Source organism: Alligator mississippiensis, chromosome 1 (genome assembly GCF_030867095.1).
Source record: "Alligator mississippiensis isolate rAllMis1 chromosome 1, rAllMis1, whole genome shotgun sequence".
Taxonomy (NCBI): Eukaryota; Metazoa; Chordata; order Crocodylia; family Alligatoridae; genus Alligator; species Alligator mississippiensis.
Genome location: NC_081824.1, coordinates 41,645,177 through 41,670,161, shown reverse-complemented (window position 1 = coordinate 41,670,161; position 24,985 = coordinate 41,645,177). Strand labels below are relative to the sequence as shown.

The following is a 24,985-nucleotide window of genomic DNA, read 5'->3' as shown; positions in this document are numbered from 1 at the left end:
AGTAGAAGTAAAGAAAGGATAAATCACTGCTAAGTCTGCTACTAGAATACTGTGTCTAATACTGGGATTCGCAATTCAAAAAGAATTAGAAACACTTGAAAGAGTTCAGTAATTTAGGTGGAAACCCAAACTTATAATATGAAGTTTAAAGAGTTCAATTTATTCAATTTGTTGAGCAAAAGTTTGAGAAGTGACCCGATCCCTGTGTACAGGTGTAACTAATAGACTAGCATCTTTTCAATGTTTCCGATAAAGGCATAACAAGATCCATGGCTTGAAGTTGAAGCTAGACAAATTTAACTTTGAAATAAGATGCATTTTCCTAGCAGTGATGGTAATTAAATATTGGAACAGCTTACCACGGGAGCCGGTGGACTCACCATTGCTTGGAGTCTTAAGACGGCCTTAGATATCATTCTAAAAGACATGCTCTAATCCAGCTTCTGGAAGTCCTCAATATGCTCATAACACTTGCAGCTCTGCATTAAGACAATGACTTTAATCAAATCTCATGTTTCAGGATTTCAGGTGACAACTTGCAAGGGTCAGAAAGGATTGTTTTTCCTTTGATGCACAATTGAGCAGATAACTTTTGATTTGTGTTTTTCCTAACATCCTCAGAAGCATCAGGGATGGCCACAGCTGGAGATGGGATATTTCATGGTATGTCCTCACAGTCTAAGGTGGTACAGAGAGAATCCTTTTTCTAGATGCCTGTCTAGTGAGTCTTACTCACATACTTAGGTCGAACCAATCACCAAGTTCAACGTTAGATGGGACTTTTCCTCCAGGTCAAATTACAAGAACCTTGCTTTTGGTTTTCACTTTCCTTTGCATTATGGGGTATGACTCAGCACATCTCACTCCTACGTAAAGTCTGGTTACTGCAGGGGTCTCTGGTATGGCTGTACCTTGGTCTTTCTTTCTTTCTGCCTATGGTACATAACATTTCAGTTTCCAGAAATGATTTAGTCTCTCTGAAGCTATTTGAGTTTAACATGCAGGTATGTGAGTAGAATTTAGTGGCCTGTACTATATAGTCTGTAACATACAAACTAAATGATCTAAGACCACTTCTGGCCTTAAACTTTAATAAACTATAATATAGCTGCATCTATAGTTTGCTGGACTATTTTAGTACAAGCCAATTAATAATTAATGATCAAAGATAAGCCTAGAACCACAGCTGGGGAGAGGAGGGGGCATTTAAATATTGTGTATACTGCTGCTAAATCTCTGTGCGAAAACAAAGCTTCCAAGTTCTAGAATATAAATAGGGAACAAAACAAGAGGAAAACCTGGCCTGTAGCTTATATCTGCCTGGAACTAAAATCTCCTCCTATAACAAGCACCAGTAAATTAGTAGCCTCATCTCTGGCTAACCTAAGATAAAGAAAAAGCAGTCAATTGTGCATGCAAAATAAAAATAGGAACTGAAGATGTGGCTTATCCGAATTAAAGAGATGATTATACGGAGACTGTAAGTCAGGTCCTCCTTTTTAGGTTTTTGTTCCTCACAGTGACACATAGGCCAAAACTGAATGTCACCTTTTGGCAACTGAGGGCTACTTAGAACCATATTTAAATGCAGATACTTAAATGAAATGTTGTGCCACTTATGTGGATTTTAGATCTTATTTCCATTTGAATCACTAGACTTGTCTTTCTGAGCATGCTCAGAAAAGATTTATTTTGGCTACTTTAGTTCTGCTATGATCCAGTTCTGCTTAGATAAGCAGTCACTTCTGTGTAGGTTCCCGAAATTTTAGTCTCAGACAGATCACACAGAACATCTGGAAGAAGACGACCTAGGTTCTAGCCCCAACTCCTGCCCCCATACTGTTTCTCCTTCGTGTCTGAAAAAGTCATTGGATAAACTGGATAGGCAGCAGTGGGGGCAGGAGCCAGAAGCCAGTTGATGCCCATCTCAATGAGTCACAGAGAAGGCTCCCTTTTTCAAGGTCTCTTTCTGGTCCCAGATATCTTCTGCTCCTGGCTGCCCAGTGGCCAGCTTCAACATGAGGACAGGATCACGGCCTGGTACTTAGAGCACTAGGCTGGGAAGTAGGCAGTGAGGGTTCAAACTATCTGGCAAAAGTGAGACTAGAAACTTCCTGGATAAGTACCCTAAACACTAGGCTACTGGCCTAAAGGTGGAAAGCCTCTTCTTCCTTTGTCCTTTCAGTTGATTTGCATGGATTTTCTGGGACTTACACAGAGTTCTGCACCTTCCCAGGAACAACAGGATCACAAAAGAGAACAAGTGGCCATAAAAAAATGCCTTCTTACTGTTGTCACAAAGACAAGTATAGCTGTGTATGTGGAAACTGGCTCTGGAATATTATTTTTACATTTAGACCAGTAAGTAGCACTTAGTCATCTAAAGGCAAAATAGGATTTGGACCATAATGTACACCTGTATCTCTTTGACAGTCAAATAGGCCACTTGATCAAGTTGCATACAGTTACATACCTACCATAGCCTTTAATCAGGATATTTTCTGTGCAAGACGAATGAGGGGTCTCCCTTCAACTATTTTTTTGCCTACATAATGATACTAAGAGGGAACCTAAAGCTCTAAGGTTAGCACCAGTAATACACATTCTTAAAGTCACCATATTTTAGAAATATTTTAGAAACTTCAGAAAAAAGGCACAATTTGTTTTTAGTTTTTAGCATCATGAAATAGTTATATTAAAAAGCTGTACACATGCTGCTTCTGACTCAGTGATGCATCTCTCCAAGTGGAGACTTCTATTTCAGCCAGCTCTATAGAACCCTTATGGCCTGTACTCCAGTATTCCATGAGTATTCCCATTTAAGCAAATGGGAGTACTCATAGTAGAAAGTACTTCTTACTATGAGTAAAAAGGGCAAAATCTGATCCTGTAGTGCTCTGAATGAGTTTATTTGGAAACAAGTGCCATTCAGTGTTCTTAAACCTTGAGTAAGGACAGCTTAGATAACTTCTACACTCATTGGGAATCTGTCCTTGTTCTGAATACTTCTTGCCACATTGAACATCATTACTCTTAAGCCTTTTTACTCCCTGTTCTTAGAATGCACCTGTTTCCATGCTCCATTTGCATGTGGAAAGCTCAGAACAAAATCTATTGTCCTCTGTAGTTATTTAAATGAACAATGGGATGGATTAATACAAGAAATTGGAGTGTCCCAAAAGACATTTTCAGGACACTAAGGTATAATATGGAAGATGACGGTACAGATTATACCTCACCTATTAGATGCCTAAATTAAATTAAGCTATGGCCCCCCATACATATGCAGGTAAAGGCACAATGGGATCTAATATATAATGTACACAGTCACGCATATGCATGGCAGGAGGTGCAATTGTGGGGTCATGCATTACATCCCATCACACCTTATCACTGGTGCAGGGAGTGCCTGGGATCACGCCCCTGGGCCCCTACTGCACTAGCTCCCTGGGCTCGACGGGACTCCCAGCAGGGATAGTGTCCTGCCCGCAGTGGGAACCTCACAGCTGAGGTGGACTGTGGGGCTCACAGCAGGGCCAGCAAGGAAAACACTGCCACTGAGATGAGATGTGGGGCTGGCAGTGGCAGCAGCATTCTCCCGGCTGCAAGTCTACAGCCATTGACGTCCCCGCTCTGAGCTCTGGAACCAATGAGGTTCATGTGGGGGGGGGGGGGGGAGACATTCTTCCCACTGCAAGTCCTGCAGCTAGCACTGCGGCCTCCTTTGGAAGCCTTGTCAGCTGTGGAGCTGGCAGCAGGTAGGGCACTCCTGTCGCTGAGAGCCCCATAGTTGATAGGGCACCCATCCACAGGGGGACAATTGGCCACATGTTCAAATAGTGTAATTAGAACATGCTACAAAGTTATTCCACATTTTTTGTGGAATAACTTTGTAGCTTACAGCTTTTTTTTGATCAAGCCATTAATTGGCTTTCCTAACATGTTTCATTGTATTTTAATTGTGATTCTACCATGAAGGGAGATTTAAAATTGAAGGAGGTGTTTGTACATTTGTGGAAGAGATGAATTTTTCAGCATTATACAGAATGCTTACTGAAACCCATTAGTGCATCACAATCATCCATTTGGTAAAAACTTAATTCCAGGAACACAGACATTCGTTTGAGCATCAAGAGCATCAAATCCAGTTGCTGACAGAAAATTCCCCAGCCCAAAATGTTTATATCCTTATAACCATAGGTACTTGACTGTTTAAATCAAGATAATCCACTATTAGAAAGAAAGCTTTATAATCACATATTGGCCATTTGTGTAAGAGACAGGTGAGAGCAGACCACAGAAAACTGATAAAAGGTTTTCTCAATTCTTGTTTGATTCTGAACAGAAACCTTCCTATGATTATTCATAACCTGTGCATGTTGTGCGTTTCTTTCAGTAGATGCAAAAACTGAATCTTATATTTTCTACACCATTACCCAACTTGTGATTGTCATCAGGTTACCAAATCATACTCCCATTTTAATTTATTTTAATCACTCTCATTTGGATATGATATTTTTGAATGTATAATCTCTCTCCCTTGATTTGCTTTTAAAGATAATGTAGCTATGTGTTAATGATTGTTAATTGGTAGTGTACGGTACTGATAACATTTAGCTGCAATACAAATCATAACTCTTACATACCATGAAATGTTGGGGAAACACAGTTTAAGTTTTAACCAAAAAAAAATAAACACATAAACACAGTATGACACAGACAAATAACACAGTCTAATCTAACTGCAACTTTACCTGGAAATGCATGCCCTGATAGAGAATCCAAACCTGAAATTAAAACAATGAAAAAAAAAAGATCTTTAACACTAATTTGATATTAAAAACTTGTAACTGGCACCAACATCACATAATACTAATATAAAATTTGTCCCAGAAAGCAAAGATAAAAGCCTTAACATGGCATTACATGGAGAGTATAGGTGTGGGTTGCTAAAAGGTGGTAGGGAAGCAGGATATAAATCTGAAGCCCTTGCTCATTATAACAAACTCACTTGCTCTGTTTCTTACAAGCTTTAATAATGTTGCACTACAGTTATCTTGGGATTTTGCAAGCAATTTTAGTACAAACCAGTGATTTCAGAGGTTTATCCTTGAATAGGAACATTTGTTTTCGAGTTGGAGATATGTCTTCTCAGCCTACAATAAAACTTTTCTTTGTAAAACATGGCATATTTTGCAATATGAGTACAAAAGAATACAGACCTGATACTCTAATGCAGGAGCAGGGAAATATAAATTACTCCTTTGTTTCAGGTGAATTCACATGATACTGACACAGAAACTCTCTCTAGATTTCTTCTGTTGCCAGGACAAGAAACCAGAATTTCAAATTCCTGGGGCAGTGCCCTGTCATATATAATTAAGTATTTTAAACAGATACATTTAGTAATTTACAAAAGAGGCTCTGCACTGTGCTCACATATTAAGTTTGCAGTTAGAATTCAGTGTGAATTACTTTATCAAATACTGTCACAAAATCAGCTAGGATTGATGCCATATTAGGTGAAGACCTGATTTTCTGATGTACTGTGACAAAGAAAATCTTCCTACTTACTGTATTGATAAGTGTATCTATGCAGTATTGGATACAGGGTACACAGACAGAAAACCCTCAGGGGTCAAAAGCAACCTGTCCTTGTTCACAATAATCAAAACCATGTGTGGGAAAAGAAATTTCAGAGAGACATAGTTAGCCATGTTAGACTGAAGTCAAGTAGAAGGCAGGGTAGATTTGTACCTTATAGTCTAACCAAAGTAGATATAGATATATAGCACAAGCTTTCATGGGCTGCAGCCTGCTTCATCAGATACTGTGAAAGGATGTGCGTAAAGCAGTATATAAGGAAAAAGAAATTTGACTACAAAAGGTGGGAGGCGAAGGGCAGGGAAAAGAAGAATGGGGGAGCAGTGCTGGAGCAGTGGAAGCAATCAATAAACCCACAGCAAGAAAAGAGTCCCAAAAGGTAGTCCAAGTAATGGGATAAGAATCCATAGTTCCTGTTTATTACTATAATTAGAATCCAATACCAAAACTGTTGCCACTCAAATCAACGCAGCCAAACTCAAGATTTTGCTCTGACCTACGACAATACCAACCCTGAGACAAGGGCAAAAAAGTCCCTCTGGTTGCCACCAAGAGCCCCTGATTTAAACACCCTAAACACATCATTAATGACGTCCAACCTTCCTGGAAAAGGATGACTGTTTCAGCATAGTTATGTGGGACAAATCTGTCCCAGGTTAAAGGCACTCCCCTCCCCACCTCAAATAACAGGCTACCTAAGTCCCCGTCTCACAAAGGCACCAGGCCTTAAAAATGGGGACAGTTACCTTCAGTGCCCCAATGTCAATACAGACCACATCATCACTGAACTGAGTAATGTGGAATATAACACCTGGGCTAGGGACACACATTCAAAAAGCCTGGGCCTGAATTGATTCAATCTTTGCAAGTTAGTCTAACCTGGCTAGGCTTAACTGGTTTGTAACTGTAAAGACATCCCCTCTGGGCTGAAGAAATGCAGGGACATGCCTGCAATGGCTCAGGCTAGAAGCCGGAGGCGGGGGACACTACAGCACTATTCCCTTCCCTTCTATAGTGCTGAGCTGAGGGGGGCATGGTCAGGCCCTGGCAAGATGCTTTGATTAGGGTGGGGTTCCCCTCCTGACCAGCAAGGGAGCCAACAGGGAGCTGATAACAGAGCATATAGTTACACAGCAGGCAGTTACAGAGGGAGTTGATAGCATTTATCAGCCCATAAAACAAAAGCCTCTCTCATTAGTTCAAGCTCTTCTTAACAACTTCTTCTAAACAACTTCTTCTTCTCCTTCTAAACAACTTTTTCCAAGGAAGGAACAGAGAGACATTACCAGCTGCCTATTGATTAACTCCAAACAGCCCTAAGCAGACACTGCTCTGTCTGCCTTTGTCCTGTCTCCCATGGCACAGACTGTAGCCAGCATGTGGTATGCTAATTAATGCTGAGAGCTGTCTGTGTAAGGCAGAGGGGGAGGGGGAATCCCTGCTTGAGCAGGGAGTGGTGGGGGAAGGGGGAGGAGAGCAGGAGGAAGCCAGGCAGCTGCCACTGTACCTGCAGACTCTGCCAGCGCTCCAGCCAGGCAGCAGAGGGGAGGGACCAGCTCTGCTGTGGAACAGAGAGTCCTGCCCAGGGTAGCAAAGCATCTGGGATGCCTGGGGACTCTGATTTAAGTTAAACCAGGAAGGGGTCTGGGACAGACATTACATAAACCAGTTTGACCCAAATCAATTAAGTCTGATACTACATTCAACCAGGTTTATCTCAAACCAGTTTCAGCCATTTTCAAGCTGGTTTATGTGCACTGAACATCTGTTGTGTTACAGGTTTAAACAAGTTTCTGATCACTTAAACCGGTTTATGTAGAATGTCTGTCCCTAGCCCTGAGGTTCGTTCCTTGCAACTCCACTAATATCATATATGCCCTTGCCTGTTCACAAGGCCCCCCCTGCTGTCTACATTGGATGAACAGATTGATCCTTATGTGAAAGAATGAATGAACAGTGATCTGACATCAGATGCAGAAAGACATGCAGTTCTAAAGCAGAACACTTGAATCTCCCTGGATACTCCATCGCTGACCTGAGGGTGGCTGTTCTCACCTCTTGTGAAGAGTGGCAGCAAACCTTTACAAATCAATTTGAATGAGAAACTGCAAAAGAAGAAATCATCCACAGAGACTATGGCTTCTTGGACCATTACCTGGTGACTTAGTTTTTGTGATTTCTTTGTTCCTATGGGTTTGTGCCTGCTTGCCTGCCTCTCCCAACACTGTCCACTCTTCCTGTTTCTTTTTCCCTTCCTCTCTCCCCTCTCCCTCTCTTTCCTGCCCTTCATATTCAAATGTTTATCTCCTTCTTATACAGTGCTTTGTGCTCATCCTTTCACAGTATCTTATGAAGTCAGCTTCAGCTCACAAAAGCTTATCCTATATACCTGCATCTGTTTTGGTTAGTGTATAATGTGCAAATATATCTTGCCTTCTACAAGTGATTCCATCCATTACCTATCCTAATTGTGTTTGAAAATAAAGCAGTTATGTTTTCCTGACAACAGGAGAGAAGTTGAGTCCTGTACTTTTAATAAATAAATGAGAGAAGGGGGCAGTGGAGAACTTTGAAGAGAAAAGCTTCTTGGCTAAGTTATTCTCATATGTGTTTACATGAGCTCCCTTGGTATTACTGTGGAATGCATTTATCCTTGGTTATCACCTAGAAAAAGGGTGGTAGCTCAGTGTATGAGATAATTTATTAGAAATGTTCACTGTGACTTTTAAAGAAATACAGCGTAGAAGGATAATTTTCTTTACTGTTTGGAACAAGCAAACAAAAAATCTAATGCATCCTGAATATTTGTTGATGCAGCACAAATATTGAGACTCCTACAATACAGCTGTTTATTATAAAAAGATGTCACAGTAGAAAAAGGGTATCTAGCACTGTATATATTGACACACACAGCTCCTTCTGCTGGAAAGCAGAAGGGGAATTCTCTTGTATAAGTTAATTGACAATTGTCCCAATGAAATAAATTTACTAAGCACAAATCATATGTAATGCTGTAAAAGAACAAAATCATAACTCCTTCCCCATATACACACCCACCCACACCCATGCACACTAATATGATATGGCTGGAAATCTACCTTTTGTACGGATATATATAAAATATAATCTGCCATCTAATTAATTTAAAAAATCATGTTCTAGAACTCCCAAATTGCAAAGAAAGAACAAGTTCTACATAGACTACGGAGTTATTTGTAAAAAATGAAGGAGGCAGTTCTCTGTGAAATGAGTGAGTATATGCAATGCAGATCACTATGGAACTAACTCCAAAATTCTAGCTGAAGGAAGTATTTGAATGACTATTTATTGGACACTGATCATAATGCTGCAGTATTGGTTTGCCGTACTGTGTATTTCGATAATGCTAGGAGATGTACATGTATTTAATCTCTTGCGGCAGACCTAGTTTGTCACCTTATTACACCTCTCCTGTGTGAAGCATTAAACAAAATCAGACCTCCTTTGCTATTTGAAAGCTGCAGAGCTTTTGGTATATTGAACCCACAAATCATGATCCACATGCCCCACTTCCATCATTACTTTCTCAACAACAGTGATAAGAGCTGATACCATGAAAGACAGAAAATGTAAACGTTTCCCCTATAAAGATAAATTCAGTGTGCTGTGTTTCCCTGTTGGACTAAAATATGTACAATTACCACAGTTATAACAGAATGAAATCTTTACTGAGACTAAAACAACCGGGGTATTCAGTCTCTGCCACAGGAATTATACTATTTCCTCAAGGGAACTGAAGGTCAAGAAAAGACCAACAGAATCTGTTATTGTCCTAATGATGTTGCAGTACCTTAACTGATTATCAATAAAACCTGTCCACTTTGGTGAAATATAAGTGTCCTATGTTTTGTTTACCATGTATGCTATCTTGATTTGGTGCTATGCAGTTTGATTCTTATATATAATGTTTTACAAACAAAAAAACAGAAACAGAAGATGAAAGGGATATGTATACACACAAAACATATTTCCCCCCTTTTTTTTTTTAACAACATAACTACTTGATCCACAGTGGCAATTAGGAAAAAATTACATTCATCAAAAGTATACTTGATTTATGCTGTAAGTCACTCATTTAAATGGGAAAAAAACAATTATTTGAAAATAGAGCTGACTTCTGCTTACACCGTAACAAGAAATTTTAGATGACTTTAAAAAGTGAAAGAGGATGTACCGCTCAGCAGGCAACATCTTTGGTATGCTGCAATCATTTCATTAGCTCAGTACAGAACAGGCATTGGAGACAGTGCAGACTTTTCATGCAGATAAGCTAATTGTTTTTTTTCTTAGCATTGATTTGAGTGGGCCTTCAGGCATTGCCAAAAATCAAGTCCTCCTCTGTTTCCCATTTCCAAGGCACAATTCCTCACATTTTAATAATAGCATCTACTGTATATTATAGGATGAAATGTCTACTTCCTGCTGGATTGCACTTTTGAAAATGGACTTTCATTAGAATAATAATATGCAATATTTCTGCTTCCTAGTTTATAATCCTATGTTTGCAGTGCTGCCAAATTATACTGAAGGAACTCTGGGGCCTATTTTGGAGGAATGGTTATTTTGGTGACATACTGGAGAATGCATTTGAGATGTAGACTAACATTTGTTAGTTTTCGTGATATTAGGAATCCTTCTATGGAATTGAAGGATGAGGAATTACCACTTTAATCTCTGTTCAGATTTTAATTCATAGCAGAACTCAAAGAAGCTGAAGAAATTCTAAACTGTACTATCTTGAACATATACATTGCCTAGTTCTAAATCTTTATATTCCCCAGGAAAGAAAAGCAGTTCCCTGTGGTTTGCTAAAAAATTTTACAGCTACACTGTATACTAATTCACTAAGGGGTCACAATGGGCAGGAGAAATGAGGGCCTATGGTGAGCCACGCTCAGATATGTATGGCATGGAGGTCTTAGGGACTGTGTTTTTTGTTTTTTTTTAGCATTATTCATTCCTTTAAAAGAGGAAAAAGGAGTAAAAGCTAAAGTTCTGGATTCAGGAGAACTGCCCCTCAGAAAATATGAGACATGAATGGAGAAGACACGTGAAAAACTGGTTGGCACAAGGAACAGATGAAGAAGAATGAGGATGGAACCCTGAGACAGAACAAGAGAAAAAAATAGGGATGACTTGCACAGGTCAGAAGGATCACATACAGTTCTTTCAGTGATAAAAAAGAAAAACCGTCAGCCAGCACGGGAAATAGGAGGTGGAAGGAAGTAAGAGTGCAGGAACACACTCTAAATACACACTGTAAATATATAGGTGCATCTAATGAAGCTTTGTGTCTTTATTCCAGTATTTATTTTAAAGCTTCTCTTCTCTGACGGACAAAGGGCTGGTTGTAGCAGGATTTGGTTTCCTTCTCTTTTTCTCTACCTCCTTGCTGTTGTTCTCCTTTCTTGTCCTGCACAATATCTTTTCACTCCTCTCCTGATTTTATCCTCTAAGCTTTGGTCTTCACATTCTGCTAGAATCTGGAGGCTGGAAATACAGCTCCATCTCTTCTCATCAACTGAGATATAGATGAGTAACTCATGAAAAACACAGAAGCTGACAACTGTTAATCCTAGAGAAGGATGTCTCCAACTGGATAAAAATCTAACCTCAGTATTATCTGGATTTGGGGCTCTGATTTGACCATTTGTAAGTAGCTAAACCAGAGGGATGCATGGAGTTCTTTATGTCACACTGTTGGAGAAGCTTTGCTTCAGCTGCAATAGCATATATATTATTCATTAAAAGATTGCTTCCATAGCAAAAACAAACCCAAAACTGTCCCTGCCTATACCTATAGACAGTATTTATCACTCCCTAATCCCAGTGTTCCCACCCCCAGCCAGCAAAATGGGAACAACTCAGTTCTTATACTCTTGCTTACTATCACTGATATCTTTTCATGCCCATTTCTCATTACTCCCTTTAATAGTGCAATTATTATTTTAATATGAATATATTTTTCTATACGAATTCAATGAAGACCTGTAAAAAAAATTAGCTTGGAAATTGCACTCAGGGATTCATAACATCACAATCCTCATTCTTGAAACTCAGTGATTATTTGTTTAGGTTGCATGAGATCATTTTTACCTGATCTTATAGATGATTCAAGAAAAAAAAATAGCTTGAGTAGGTAGATATAAAACTATACAATAATTTATTGTATAAAGCTATCTGTTTCTTTGTTTGTTTTGGTACGGTACACTAGTGATTAAACTGTGCATCAAAATGATCCATGAAAATAAACTCTTTAGGGGCCTCCATAGGTTTGTTCCATGAATTTTCTATGCAGTACTGTCACTATGCTTCCTCAAGAATGCTGTATCTGCATCATTTATCTATCATCTCAGCACAGACAAAGAATAATTCAGGAGCTACTTGGGATAAATGTTTTTCAAGAAAAAATAAATGTCTGAGGCCTCTGGCACACATTAATTTGTGGGGTGCTGAGCACTGTGCTCTGTGGCCTCTGTATCTCCCCTCACAGCAGCCTTGGTCCACCAGGTATTGCCAACACTTGAGTGGAGAAAAACAGGAAAAGGAAACCACATCCTTGTTGGGTTAACAAACTGATCCAGCCCACTGCACACACCCAGTGCACCTGGCTCCTCCTGTGCACATCTGAACTGTTCTTACTCCTCCAGATAAACTCAGTCCACAGGGCTCCTCTGGGGTTCAAACAGCCCTCCACACTCTGTGCGCCTCCACTTCCCTGCTCCCAGGGTCCTCTCAGGATCCAGTGGTATCTTCCCCTGTATGCTGATCCTTCTTAAGATCCAGTGATATCTATCCTACATCCTGATCCTTTCATCATTGCTGCACCCTTTGGGCTCCTACTCACTCTGTAAGCCAGTGGTCTCCAATCTTTTTAAGGAGATCACCTTTGGCATTTAAAAGAACCCCAGCTCCGTCCCCTCCTCCCCCCCAGCCTAGCAGACAAGTCTGTGGGGAGGAAGAGGGGGGCGGGCAGATCGAGGTAGAGGGAGTAAAAATTATTTGGGGACGTGCCTCCCCAGCAGGTAAATCCCACCCGGCCAGGGCCCCATGCAACTTACCCTCTCTGCCTCTGCAGCACTGTCCCTCACTGCAGGGGCCTTGATCTAGCCCTCAACCCTTCCCTACCCCACGGACTAACCTGTTGGCCTGGGCCACACTTGTGTATGCACCCGTGCACTCAGGCCCCCACCCCAGCCTTGGATTGACTTCAAGAGGCTCCAAGATCTGCTACAAGAGGCTCTGAGATCTACCGGTGGATCGAGATCAACTGCTTGGTGACCACTGCTGTAAGCAGAGGCTTCTCCTGAGCAGTGGCTCTTTCTGGAGGGTCTGCCCAGGCCCTTGTCTCTCATGGTGGCTCCATTCTGCAATGCCACTGTGGCCATTCCCCTTGCCTCTGCCTTGAGGAAGGGTTTATATCCCAGTTAACCCCATTCCCTCAGTCAACTGACCAGGCCTCCTGCTTACTTGGCCCAGGTGCTGCCAGTCCCCTGCCTTTCCTTCCTGCTATTCTTGTCTGCAGCCAGCTAGCTGCAAGCTGGGCTTTGCAAAACAAAAGGAGGGGGTGAGCTCACCTCTGAGCCCATTGTGCCTCTTCAAATGATTTCTGCCCTAACCTGCAGCTGGCAGCTTGCCCCCCACTGCTCACCACTTGGGTGTTTTTCTTGGCCACTGGTGTCTCTGCCCTCTCACTGGGCTGTCAGTGGCACCCTCATGACAGGCAGCCATCTCTCTTCCATGGGCTACAACAGTTCTAGCTTTAAAGGGACTTCTCACCTGGCCGTCTCCTCTCCGTAACAGGACTACGGTCCCCTGTTACATGATACACTAATGGAGCACAGGACTAGAAGGAGCCTCATGGGCCACTGAGTGCTATGGTGTGTACTCAGACACTTGTTAACTGAAGACATCCCTCAAATCACCACTTCAGTCCTCACTACAAAAATGTTTTCCTCCTAGCTCTTTTCACAAGGGGTATTCAGATCCCATTACAGTATAGTCCTCTTCACACAATCATGAAAAACCTTAACTCAACCCTCAGAAACATTCCCATGTATATCATGTGTACATATGCCCATAATTAGTGACCCTGATCTAGTATAAGTTAGTGAGAAAAATCTGATCTTGGTAAGTTTTTCACAAAGGGCATGACTGAAAAAAGGATTTTGTACACAGTGTGCTAAATACTACAGATACTGTACTTTCTCTCATACTATGCAGCCCCTAAATAACACACGCACCTCAGTTTTGGAAGACAGAATATAGAAAACAAAGTTTTTTCCAGCATTCTGGCCTACAGCTCCCCACACCCCCAATGGTGAGGTAGTGCTGCAGGATGGCTTCCAGTTTTCTTCTGGGACAGTGAGCAGGAGAGATGAAGTCCTGTGTTAGCTCTTCCGCAGGCACTCTCAAACTGGCAACAGTTTCTGGCTGAGAGTCAAAAACTGCTGCCAATTTGAGAGCAAATGTAAAGGTTTAACACTGGGCTTCAAAAATCCTACCTGCTGCCTGAGAGAATCTGGCAGCCATCTTACAGTACTGCCTCTCCATGCTTCTCTATCAGTAAAGAAAAATCAGCTGCCTCATTTAAGACAGGCACCCCAGTTTTGGAACACTGATTTTTGGGAAAAGTCATGTGGTATGAGAGTAAATATAGTATCTGGGGTGAGGACAGAGTAGTTAATGTGTCCAACTATGGTTTAAAAAGCTTGAGTTCAATTCTTGCCACGGATCAAGGACTGGCAAAATATGGCCCAATGGGCCAGGTAATTCCATCTGGCCTACAGGCACATGCCAATTAATTGTACCCCACTCAGCCTACGCACCTCACTCCCACCCTTGAGCATGTAAGGGCCCAGCCCAGCCAGCACACAGCTTCCAGGAGGGGCTGCAGCCGATGCGGGACCTTCTCAACTTCCTCAATGTCCAGCAGCTTCTCCTCATCTCCCTGCTTCAGCGCTCGCTCCAGGCAGCAGGTAGGGAAGCAGTGGGGGTGGTGGGAGCTGTGGCAGGGGCAGGGGCAGGGGGCAAGCTGCCATCGGGTGAAAGCAGGGAGCATGGACCTTGGCCTGGGAGGAGTGCACAGCCTGGGCCCAGGAGGGCAGCGGGAGCATGCAACTCGGGTGGGCAGGTGGTGCATGTTGGGGGAGGGGGGGAGCTCCCCCTCCCCATGGCACACAGCCCAGGCCACCAGTGGCAGCAGCAATACAGATGGTTTTGCCAGCCACATGCAGCTCCTGGGACACTGCTGGAAGTGGCAGGGAGCACCCTGCTTTCATGGCAGCAGGGAGCATGGAAGGCAGCCAGATCTATCAAGCAAGTCTTCCCCCTTGTGGCGTGCAAATGCCAGGATCTGCACCCATGCCACTGTGAGCCCCATGTGATAGAGGCAGGCAGGCTGGCCTTGCCACCACATGCAGCTCTGGACAGAGCTGTGTGCTGCCAGGCAGCAGCACTTGTGTGGGCCATGAGCACCCTTATAGCCCTTGCCTGCTGCTGCCACCACCTACACAGGGTAGCCTCTGTGGGCCTCCAGAGGTGGTGCAATCACTTACCTACTCTGGTAGGTGATTTCTGCTGCCACCTACCTACCTTGGAAATCTTCAAGAGGAAACTGAACGGTCACCTCACTGGGGTCACCAGACCCCAGTTGTCTTTCCTGCCTTGTGCAGGAGGCTGGACCCAATGATCTTGCAAGGTTCCTTCCAGCCCCTAACAATGTATGGATCTATGAATCTATGAACAGCAGTGGGGGCTATGCACCATGGAGGGAGTGTGTGGGGGGGTCCCACACACCCTCCCTCACCGCACGAACCCCACACACCCAAACCCTGCTCCCACCCTGTCACATATACACACACCCCACAACATACCCTACACCCCCTCAAACACAGTCACACCTCAACCCCCATCCCCTCACAACCCCCCCCACATGTACCCCCAGCTACCCCCCCACACAATAGACAAGAGTAAGACTTTATTTTTTAGCTATTATGTAATCACCTCTATACACACTACACAAACAAATCACGACAAAAATATTTTTGTAGTAAAATTAAAATATGTTATAGCAGGTGTTTGACTTTTAGTGTATGACTTGGGTTTTTTCTGGTTCAGTTGGTAACCCCACTCCCAAAAGAAGTACTTCTGGGGAGGAACTTCTGGGGGAAAAGGTCAGGGGTTAGGGGCAGAACTTCCAGCTGCAAGATCGCAACCAGGGGGTGGGGCACATGTCAAGGGGTGGGGCTACACTTGCAGCCCTCAACAGCTCACCAAGACTCATTAAGTTTTCTGGCTCCAGCAAAAATAATCACCCACCCCTGCTATACACTCATTCTGCTCCATACTCTCAGCTCCAGCAAAAATAATCACCCACCCCTGCTATACACTCATTCTGCTCCATACTCTCATTCTCCTAGTCATCCCAGCTGTAAATAGGTGCTTGTCATTCAGGTTGAGGAGTCAAAAATAGCCAGATGCTAGCCACAGTGCTCCTTTATATGCTCTAGGGCCTAGGCAAGTGGGAAGATGGGGACAACCTTTTTGACTGGCATACCACAAATTAGTCGTTCATCATCCCTGAGTGCCACTGTCACCCTCCTTTCCCTGCCTGATCTGTTGCTTTCCTTTCTGCTCCATGCTCTCTGCTCTGCTTTCTGCTTCCTGTCCTATTTACTACCATGTTTCCTGCTCCATCCCTTTGTGCCACACACAGACATTGTCAGTGCCATTTATGACACGTGAGTCATGGTTGGTGACCTCTGCTCTAAGCTACAGGAGCTGGCATACCTAAACCACTCTAGCTAGGTTGGCCTTGAACCTTTTTTGATTGTGTTTATATAATCTAAATGCAAAGGAGTTCTTATAAGAGACGATTTCAGACTGTTTTAGTGTTAGAACAGCCTTCTTTGGTTGTTTTGAAAGATTGCACTCAAAATTTAGCACCAAGCAATTTGAACTGAGATCATAGTGCTTGTATATTTGTTTCAAATGTAACTGTTTTCAGCAGTGTTCAGAGAAGCACAGGGTTGTACAAGGTCCTAGTCTAAGCCCTCTGAAGTAGATGGGAGCAGCTGGTAATGGACTCTTAGAAAGGAAGGTGAATCCTTAAAGTTGAGTATGGACAGTGTTTGTGTCCAGAAAATCTCTTTATATCTAGCCATGAAATTCCTGAGAACTCACTCACAGTGCTGATTAAAAAAGAAACTATATATACCACAGTTGCTGTTTTCTAATTTTAACATAAATTACTATTTAGCTAGCAACACTATAACTACCAGAAGCATAGATTTACCTAAATGTATATAATTTATCCACACATACAATATACTTATAAATACACACACACACACACACACACACACACTTATATTTTATGTTTTATATTTTATTTTAATATATAATAATAGCTATATAATTCTATATATATTCTGTCTATATATTTTATAGTATCTATATATAGTTAGGGACCTACCTAACTCACAGTCAGAGAAAGCAATTTTCATGCTTCATGGTCATGGTCTGAACAGCTGATTTCATGCTCATTTTGTGGTGCCCCCGTGCCCTGGTGCTGATTGGCAAAGAGGAAGGACAATGGGGTGGCCACCATCTTGACTGCTAGCTGCCCTTTGTGTGGCCCCAACCCTCAGTGCCAATTGGAGACCCACAAGGGGGCAGCTGCCATATTGGCAGCTGCCCTTCATGGTGCCCTGCCAGCTGGCACCTTCACCTCTCAGGCCAACAGCAAGCCTAGGCTGCAGCAGCAACAAGGACTGCTGGTTTCCACTGGGGAGCCAGCATTTTGTTTTTATTAAGATTTTTTTTTGGTTTATTTCCTGGGAAATCACGGGCAATGCCATTTTTTTGCCATGATCGTGAAGATCACTGTTTTTCATGGTTCCCATGAAACCTTGAAACCACAAATTAAATAGGCTTTATACATAGTATAATCTAAACATTCATAAAATACCAGTATGTGTAGATTCCTCCTACACTTTTCAGAAAGGACTTTCACTTACGTCCCTGATTTAATCATGCCTAAAAACTTGTTAAATTCGTTGTACATTGAGCAGCATTTGTGAGCTGCTGAACTCTTCTGCAAATACTGGTTTTGTGATAGACAACCTTTAAACCCACCTCTTAGAAGTGCTGTTTTCCACAACTTAGGCATGTCTGCCCTTAAGTCTTTTGGAAAAATCAACAATATACCCATTTCTAGATCTCCAAATCTGCACTTCATGACATTAAATCTAAGATTTATTAATCGGGTAGAATTTAAATCTAAATAAATAAATAAAGATGTCTCTACTTTATGATATCAATCTATATTGTGATGCCATCACAAATTCCCTATTACACTTTAAGACAAAGGATAAATTGATTAGAGATTAGCAAATGGTCCATTTTAAATTATCTGTATACGGTTGTTTACATTATTCCATGTCAAAAGATCTGTGGACTGGAAATAAAAATTGAAGAAATTCAGTAGATTGGCACTGGACATAAAAAAATGCTATGCCATATTCACTACTGATGTAAACAGTCTTGTTTTTATATGTGAAACATCAGGTGAGAACAGGAAACATTAGGCCATTGGTAAAATCTTTCAATATACACTGATTTGGGCATTCAGTCTATTTACATAATGAGTCAATTTACATTTAATACAAAATAGAAAGCCAGGCAACAAGCTCAAGGGGCGTCATATAAAACAGAATGTTTTTTACACATGACATCTTTAACAGGTTGGCTGAAGGAACTATAGTCCCTTCAACCAACATGTAATGTAAAGACAGGGTATGTAATTGTAGCAGGGCACTAAGGTGCCTGCTACTGAGAGAGCCAGGAAGACTCCTCAGGTGCCGGTTGCTGAGGTAACTAGAGGGAGCTAATGATCTGCACCTGCCTAGCCAGCTGACAAGAAGGGGCAGGGCCTGGCTCCTATATAAACCACAGGCAGGAGGCCAAGCGGCAGTTCCCTACCAGCAGCTAAGGCAGAAAGAGCTCCCTGCCAGAAAGAAAAGAGAAGCCAAGCCAGGATGCCAGAAAAGTGCTGGTCACCACAGGGGGATAGAGAACCCTGGTGGGCCTGTGCATAGTTTGGCTGGAGGCTTATGTTTGCGTTGTAGCCCAGGGGCTTGTGTTTAGGTTGTGGTTTTTGTTTGCTCTTGGTTACACCGGTGGTTTGGGAGAGGCTATTAGGGGATGGAGGAGGCCTCATAAGGGACTCACAATAGTGTGGGGACCCCAGTGTCAGTGAGGGCGTGGCATATGGGGTACATAGACCCCAGCCCCAGAGAGGGGCAGGTGAGAAGCCCAGAGAAGGGGGCATTGTTGATCAGCCCCAGTGCGGGTGTGGTGAGCCCGAGAAGGGGGCAGACTTGTGGTGAGCCCAAGAGACAGGGCGGCATACGAAGAAGGCCCCGAGAGACAGGGCGGCGTACGGAGAAGGCCCCGAGAGACAGGGCAGCGTAGACTCGAGAGAAGGGCACGGAAAGAGAGAGAGAGAGACGAGACTGCAGAGAGCCCAAGTGCCATAGAGGGCGTGAAGATGGAGTGAGGGACAGAACAACGTCCATTACATCTGCGAGGCTTGGGGCGTGGTATTGGGGTGGTAGGAGCCACGGGTAGCCCATAAGACTTAGGTGCATGGGACACCCATGACAGAAGAACCATGGCCAAGAGGACAGAAGGTAGCCTCCCTATAAAATATAGAAAATCAAAGACGTGGCGGGCGAGACTCAGAGGGTGCAAGAAGGCCGCTTGGCGCAGTGAAGGAGCCGGCAGGGGAGAGCACGGCGACCCTGACGTCCCTCCTGTTACAGTCATTATGAAATCTGGCCAGAAACTATTGGAGGACCTTTACCCATTCTCTTCAAGTTTCATTTGACCTAGCTATGTCATACCTAGCTAGCTATAGCTATTTATTTTATCAAAAAATGTGTACCATTTCATGTAGCAGGACCTAGAAAATATATTCAAAATATGCTGAATGTCAGCTCCCCAAAAGCTTCTAATCTATGTGTCACTCATTTAACTAGTTTCCTAGGTTTTATTTTAACTGCCCTTCTGATTCTGAATTCTTTGTGGTGTGGGCAGGAATGTGTGGAATGAAATTCTCTCATTTAATGCTGGTATTCTTGTCAAGCATATCACTGTGACCTTTTAAAGCCATTCCTGATTGCCTTCAATTCTTTTGCTTTCTTTTTTTTTTTTTTTGTTTTTCTGAGCTGTTCTGACCCCTTTATTGTTTCTTCCTACAATCCCTACCCCACACACTCTAATAAGCCCTATCCTAAAGTAATAGTGACCTTCTGATCCAGCCTGCATGTCCAAATCCAACACCAATTTCCATCTCCCTTCTACTTAAAGAGCCTATTAATTTTCTTTCTTTTAATTCTGTATATAAAGGTACTCTCCAGTTTGGGCAGCAACTCTCCACTCATCTGAAACTGCTCTTTCAAATAATATTGGTCAACTCATAGGGTCTTTCCTACATTTGACCTCCAAGAATTTTTGCTTGCATTACACACAATTGAACAGGTTCTTCTTTTAAGCAGTTGGTAATTTATTTTCTAGCTTTTCTCAGTAAGACTAGATATATTTTCTTTAATAGCATGGGACTCACTATCCTAACAATTGTGTTAAGCTTCTGGGTATGTCCTGTTGTAACTGGATGTTTCCAGAACTTGCAAATAGTTAGGCTGAGTAAAAAAAGGTTACAAAACCGACTCAATAACTTAAACATTAGAGGATCTTACATTATATGAAACTGAACAGCAAACACCTCCTCTAAGTACACTGGATTTGCAATGCAACCTTGTAGAAAATAAATTCCATCTATTAAGCAACCTTCGTAACTGAAGCAACTTCACACACTGAAATGGCTCACGGCACTATGGTAGTTGCAGGGAAATCACCTGACATTTAGGCAGTGATGCGTCTTCACATAACAAGCCCAGGAGTGTTGCCAGTAGATAATATTTTTTACATGTGGGAAGGAAGAGGGAGAAGATAAAGAGGATTTGGATTAGTTTATGCATAAATTTTGTGACTTCCAGTATGAGTACTTATGAGAGATGTTTGCTTGTCTCAAGAGATGTCAAGCATTATTAGGGGAACATAAAAGATCAGGGCAAATGATATACAGCCACTCTTAGAGCTTGTTTTAAGACCCCAAAGACTTGACTTTCCACATATATAACACAGATATCACCAGTAGCATAACTTGGGATGTGCAAGTAGGGCATTAGCCCTGGGTGCCAACTTGGGATACCAGAAGGGTAACCCCACATGGTATCTTTGCCATGCTGGGCAATAACAGCTCCATGCAGACACCAGAGCAGCAGAGGCAGTAGGAGCCAGGGTCTTCAACTTCCAGGGCAGGTAAGACTGACCACTCCCTTTTCTTTGCTACTCTGCTATCAGTTCTCAGCACCCAACCTTCAAAAGGACACAAAGGAATTTGCCCAGGGTGTACACCTCTAGATGTCACATTCCTCTTGGAATTAGAAGTTGGCCCATGCATGATGCTGATGTAAAAACAAGTTTGTTATAAAAGTAGAGAACTGAAAATAGAGAGCTTAGACAGCATAGTCTACATACAAGCATTATGTTTCTATTAGGACAATTGCCACTCACCTGGTAGAAACTAAGGGCACCTTTACATGTGCTCTGGGGTGGGGGAGCTTTAATTAGAATGGTTCTGAGGAGCCGCTCTTATTAAAGCACCCACAGCGTCTTGTGTATTCAGTGTCCCACACTTCAAAATGACAGTGGAGGCACTTTCACTAAACCTCATTCAATAAGTTTTATTTAAAGCACCTGTACCACCATTTTGAGGTACAGGGATCCTGAATACACATGATGCCAAGGTTGCTGGAGCGTGCCAGTTAGCACGTGTCAGAGCATTTGCTGGGCACCCCTGTAGGTGCCCTAAAAGTGTACTTCAAGTGTTCATTCAGTTTTTCCTGGGGGAAATATGCCTCCAAGACAAATACCTTTGAGGTTGCCACCTGGAAGATCTCCCTGCAAGAGAAACTATTGCAAGAATGAAAAGCTACCTGCATGCTCCCCTCCTGGTTTCCTCTGGGCTAGGAGGGGAGTGGAGCAGTGGGGCAATGTTCCCTGTGTTCTCTAAGAAGAGGGACCCTCAGTCTGGGGCGTGAGGTGAGGGGGCTTTGCCCCACCACTCCAGTCCCCTTCGTGCCAGGACTAACAGAGCAGTCACTGCTCCCCCAGCCTTCTCCAGACCAAGAGTACGCTGGATCTGTGGAAGATGCAGAGAGCAGGAGAGAGGGGGCAGCTGCAAGCTTAATACCTGTACAGCTCCCTCTTCCATAAAGATTTCTGGTGGTGGAAATTTCTAAGAAAGTTCCACTGCTAGAACTGAATGCCTGTTTGAGGCCATGAAGAATGTTCTATTGTATGAAACTAAACAGATCAAAAGTGTCAAATCATTATCTGACATGATCCATCAAGCAAGATATTTTTAATTATATTAACAACAAAAGTAAAAATTGATCACATGAAAAAGCTGGGATTCACGAAACACGCAAACAACCTATAGGCTGAATTAATTGATTCTATTTTTGGTAATAGGTAAGTCAAATAAACTTTGGATAGTAATTGATCCACGTGATTTAATTTAAATAATATTGAACGTTATCTAGAGAATATTACTGAAATAATGGCAGTTGTGCTTGCAGAAAGAAGAAAATATTCTCAGTATTGTATATGGCGTATTCATTTTAGTTAATCAGTCAAGTGCTGAAATAGAAACCTTTTTTTTCAGTAATTTAATACACTACATACATTTTGTAAATCCAAGCAAATACCATTTGGTATTAATTCTGCTTGCAAGGTATTTTAATAGTTGCACAGACCTCTCAGGGCTTTTAAAGCATTGATGTTATAAAGAATGATACTCTAAAGTCGGTACTCTTTAGGGGACCTGACGTTTATGTCAGGTCAACAAATACTTTGGCCAAACAAGTTATGTTCTTCAAAGAGGAAAATATCTTTTCAGGGTTGGTTTAATTGTAGAGAGATGTTTGCACTCAACTTCCATTATAAAACATTATTGTTGCCCTCATGTAAACCTTAGCTTGGAAAATAAGTGTGACCTGAAAATATGTCAGATATATTCTTGAAGGGAAAGGAGAACTTTTTTTCAAAGTCTGAAAATCATTTGTTCGTGAGTTACGGGATTTTAAAATATTGTCCTGAAATAAAACATTACTTTCTGTCTGTTTCTTAGTCTCCGACTAGCTCAGACTGCTCATGATTCCTTTATAATTTCCATGAAATTATATCTCCTCAAATCTTTGGTTATATTTGAAGAGTAAGAAAAAGAAGCAGCATGGCTCAGTAATCTAATGCTTAGGGAAGTTTACTTTAAAAGGGGAAGCGGGGAGGAGGAAAGAGCAAAGTCTGGGGTTCCTGTTCCTGTTCCTCTCCCTACTGCTTACATATTTTGCATAAACAGTCACCGGATTAAAAAGGAAATGAACCCAGTACTCCCTCCTTAAAGGTGAGTGCCTAATCTTGCATTCTTTGCTGCACAGTAGTATAGCCTCAACAAAGAGAAAGGTGCCATTAACCAGACTACCCAGCATACAGGCGGTTTGACAATTCTCCAGGGAGGTGAGAGATGCAGGCTTCAATCCCTTCAGGTTTAGGAAGATCTGAAATCAGTTTCCCACTTCCCAGAGTGAGTCCTTTATCCAGTAGGCAGATCAACTACGGAACTTGTCGGTAAAAAGGCAGACATTTGATGAGACTGAGCAGCTCTTGAACAGTAGTTATTTGAACCACAATATTGGAATTAGGCATCCAACATCCATCTGAGTCCTTTTTTTGGTGCCTAAGTTCCTTTTTGGATATGGTCCAAAGATACTTGATTTTCTGCATGTCCTTGATTTCTTATTCTAAAGACAGAATTATTATATTTTCTCGTAGTTGCAACCTATGTATCTAGAGGTACCAAATTTTTCTGAGTTGTACCAATACAACTTGTAAGTGTATCCATCAAAATTAGTGGACCTATTTTAGAATTAAATTAGGTAACTGAAAAATGGAGCTAGTTGGTAATATTGGCTCGCAAAATTTACAGATTAAAAATACCATAATTCTTCACTGGAAAAACCTGAGATCTTTCAAATGTTTTTGTTCTATTCGCAGGGAAAGTTTCAGTTTTGACAAATCAGCACTTCCGATTAGAAAACATTTTCTTTGCTCATAGGCAAGAATTTTTGTGGATGATATCTGGTATTGGACTACCTATATGGTTGTGACAGACTTAGACAAGCTTTCAAATGCAATGCATTCTTCTTCAAACATTCTTGACCAGTTATAACAGAAAGATGAACTTAGTTTAGAAAATGCAATCTGATATACTTTTTAAAAGCAGTAAATGTTCCTTTCTGTATGCTTAGCTCACTGCAGTACAAAATATTTCCATTTTTAAAAGTTTTTAAAAAGGATCTGATCTCACAATGGCTCTATTATTAGATTTAGTCATTTTGTTTAAAAGCAGGATCTAATGGATTTGAGCACATTTTTAGAATTAAATGGCCCCTGATTTTAGGGTATTTTGAAACTGAAATGGCATGCAATATTAATTGTCATGTCTTGTCAGGAATAAAGAGTGCATTGCAACTGTATTAACAAAACAAAACAAAATATGTTCTGCATTTACAAAGTTATCACAGGACCTTTCAATGGCCCATTACTAGGAAGGGAAACTCTTGTTTCCATTGGTAACAATGAAAATGGGAATGTTAATTGTCTTCAGTACCACTGCTTGTGTCACTTTATTTTATAATATGTCTGTCAGAAGCTTGGGTTACAGTATATGAAAGCAAAAAAAAATCCCAAAACAAAACAAAACAAAACAACACCCCAATATTTCCAGTCACAAACAACTTGTGGTTCTTTTTCTCAAGTTAAATTCACTGTAAACTGAACTCAGTTAAATTCTCTCCCTCTCCAAGTATATATAAAAATATAAAATCCCTATTGCTCTTGTCTGGGGGAGGAAGGGGTGGTTCAGAAAACAGATTATCCTCCCCACAACCACAGAAAGGAGCTATTTCTCCATGTTCTCAATGCTAGTTCTTGTATATCATCCTCCACACGAGACACTATGGCAACGTAGTGCCAGTGGACACAAACCATGATGCTGATGCTACTGCACAGTAGCAACAAGCTGTTATGCAGTAGCTTGTTATTTCTGCACAATACGGTTGGAAACGACCTGTGCGCCACCTGGCCTGCTAACACAAGTATTAAATGACTACGCAGTAACAACTGTGCAGCCAGACACATGTGTAGACATGCT

At 41.9% G+C, this 24,985-nt stretch overlaps 1 long non-coding RNA gene across 1 annotated transcript in view; it reads right to left on the bottom strand.

The window, feature by feature from the left end:
• Positions 1 to 359: 359 nt before the first annotated feature.
• The window catches only part of LOC132251208 (uncharacterized), a 549,220-nt gene continuing 524,594 nt past the window's right edge, over positions 360 to 24,985 (bottom strand). Inside the window, exons 5-6 of the long non-coding RNA XR_009463113.1 lie at positions 4,755 to 4,787; positions 360 to 479 (exon numbers count right to left, since the gene is read on the bottom strand). This is a non-coding gene — a long non-coding RNA (uncharacterized LOC132251208). The remainder of the gene's footprint in view (positions 480 to 4,754; positions 4,788 to 24,985) is intronic.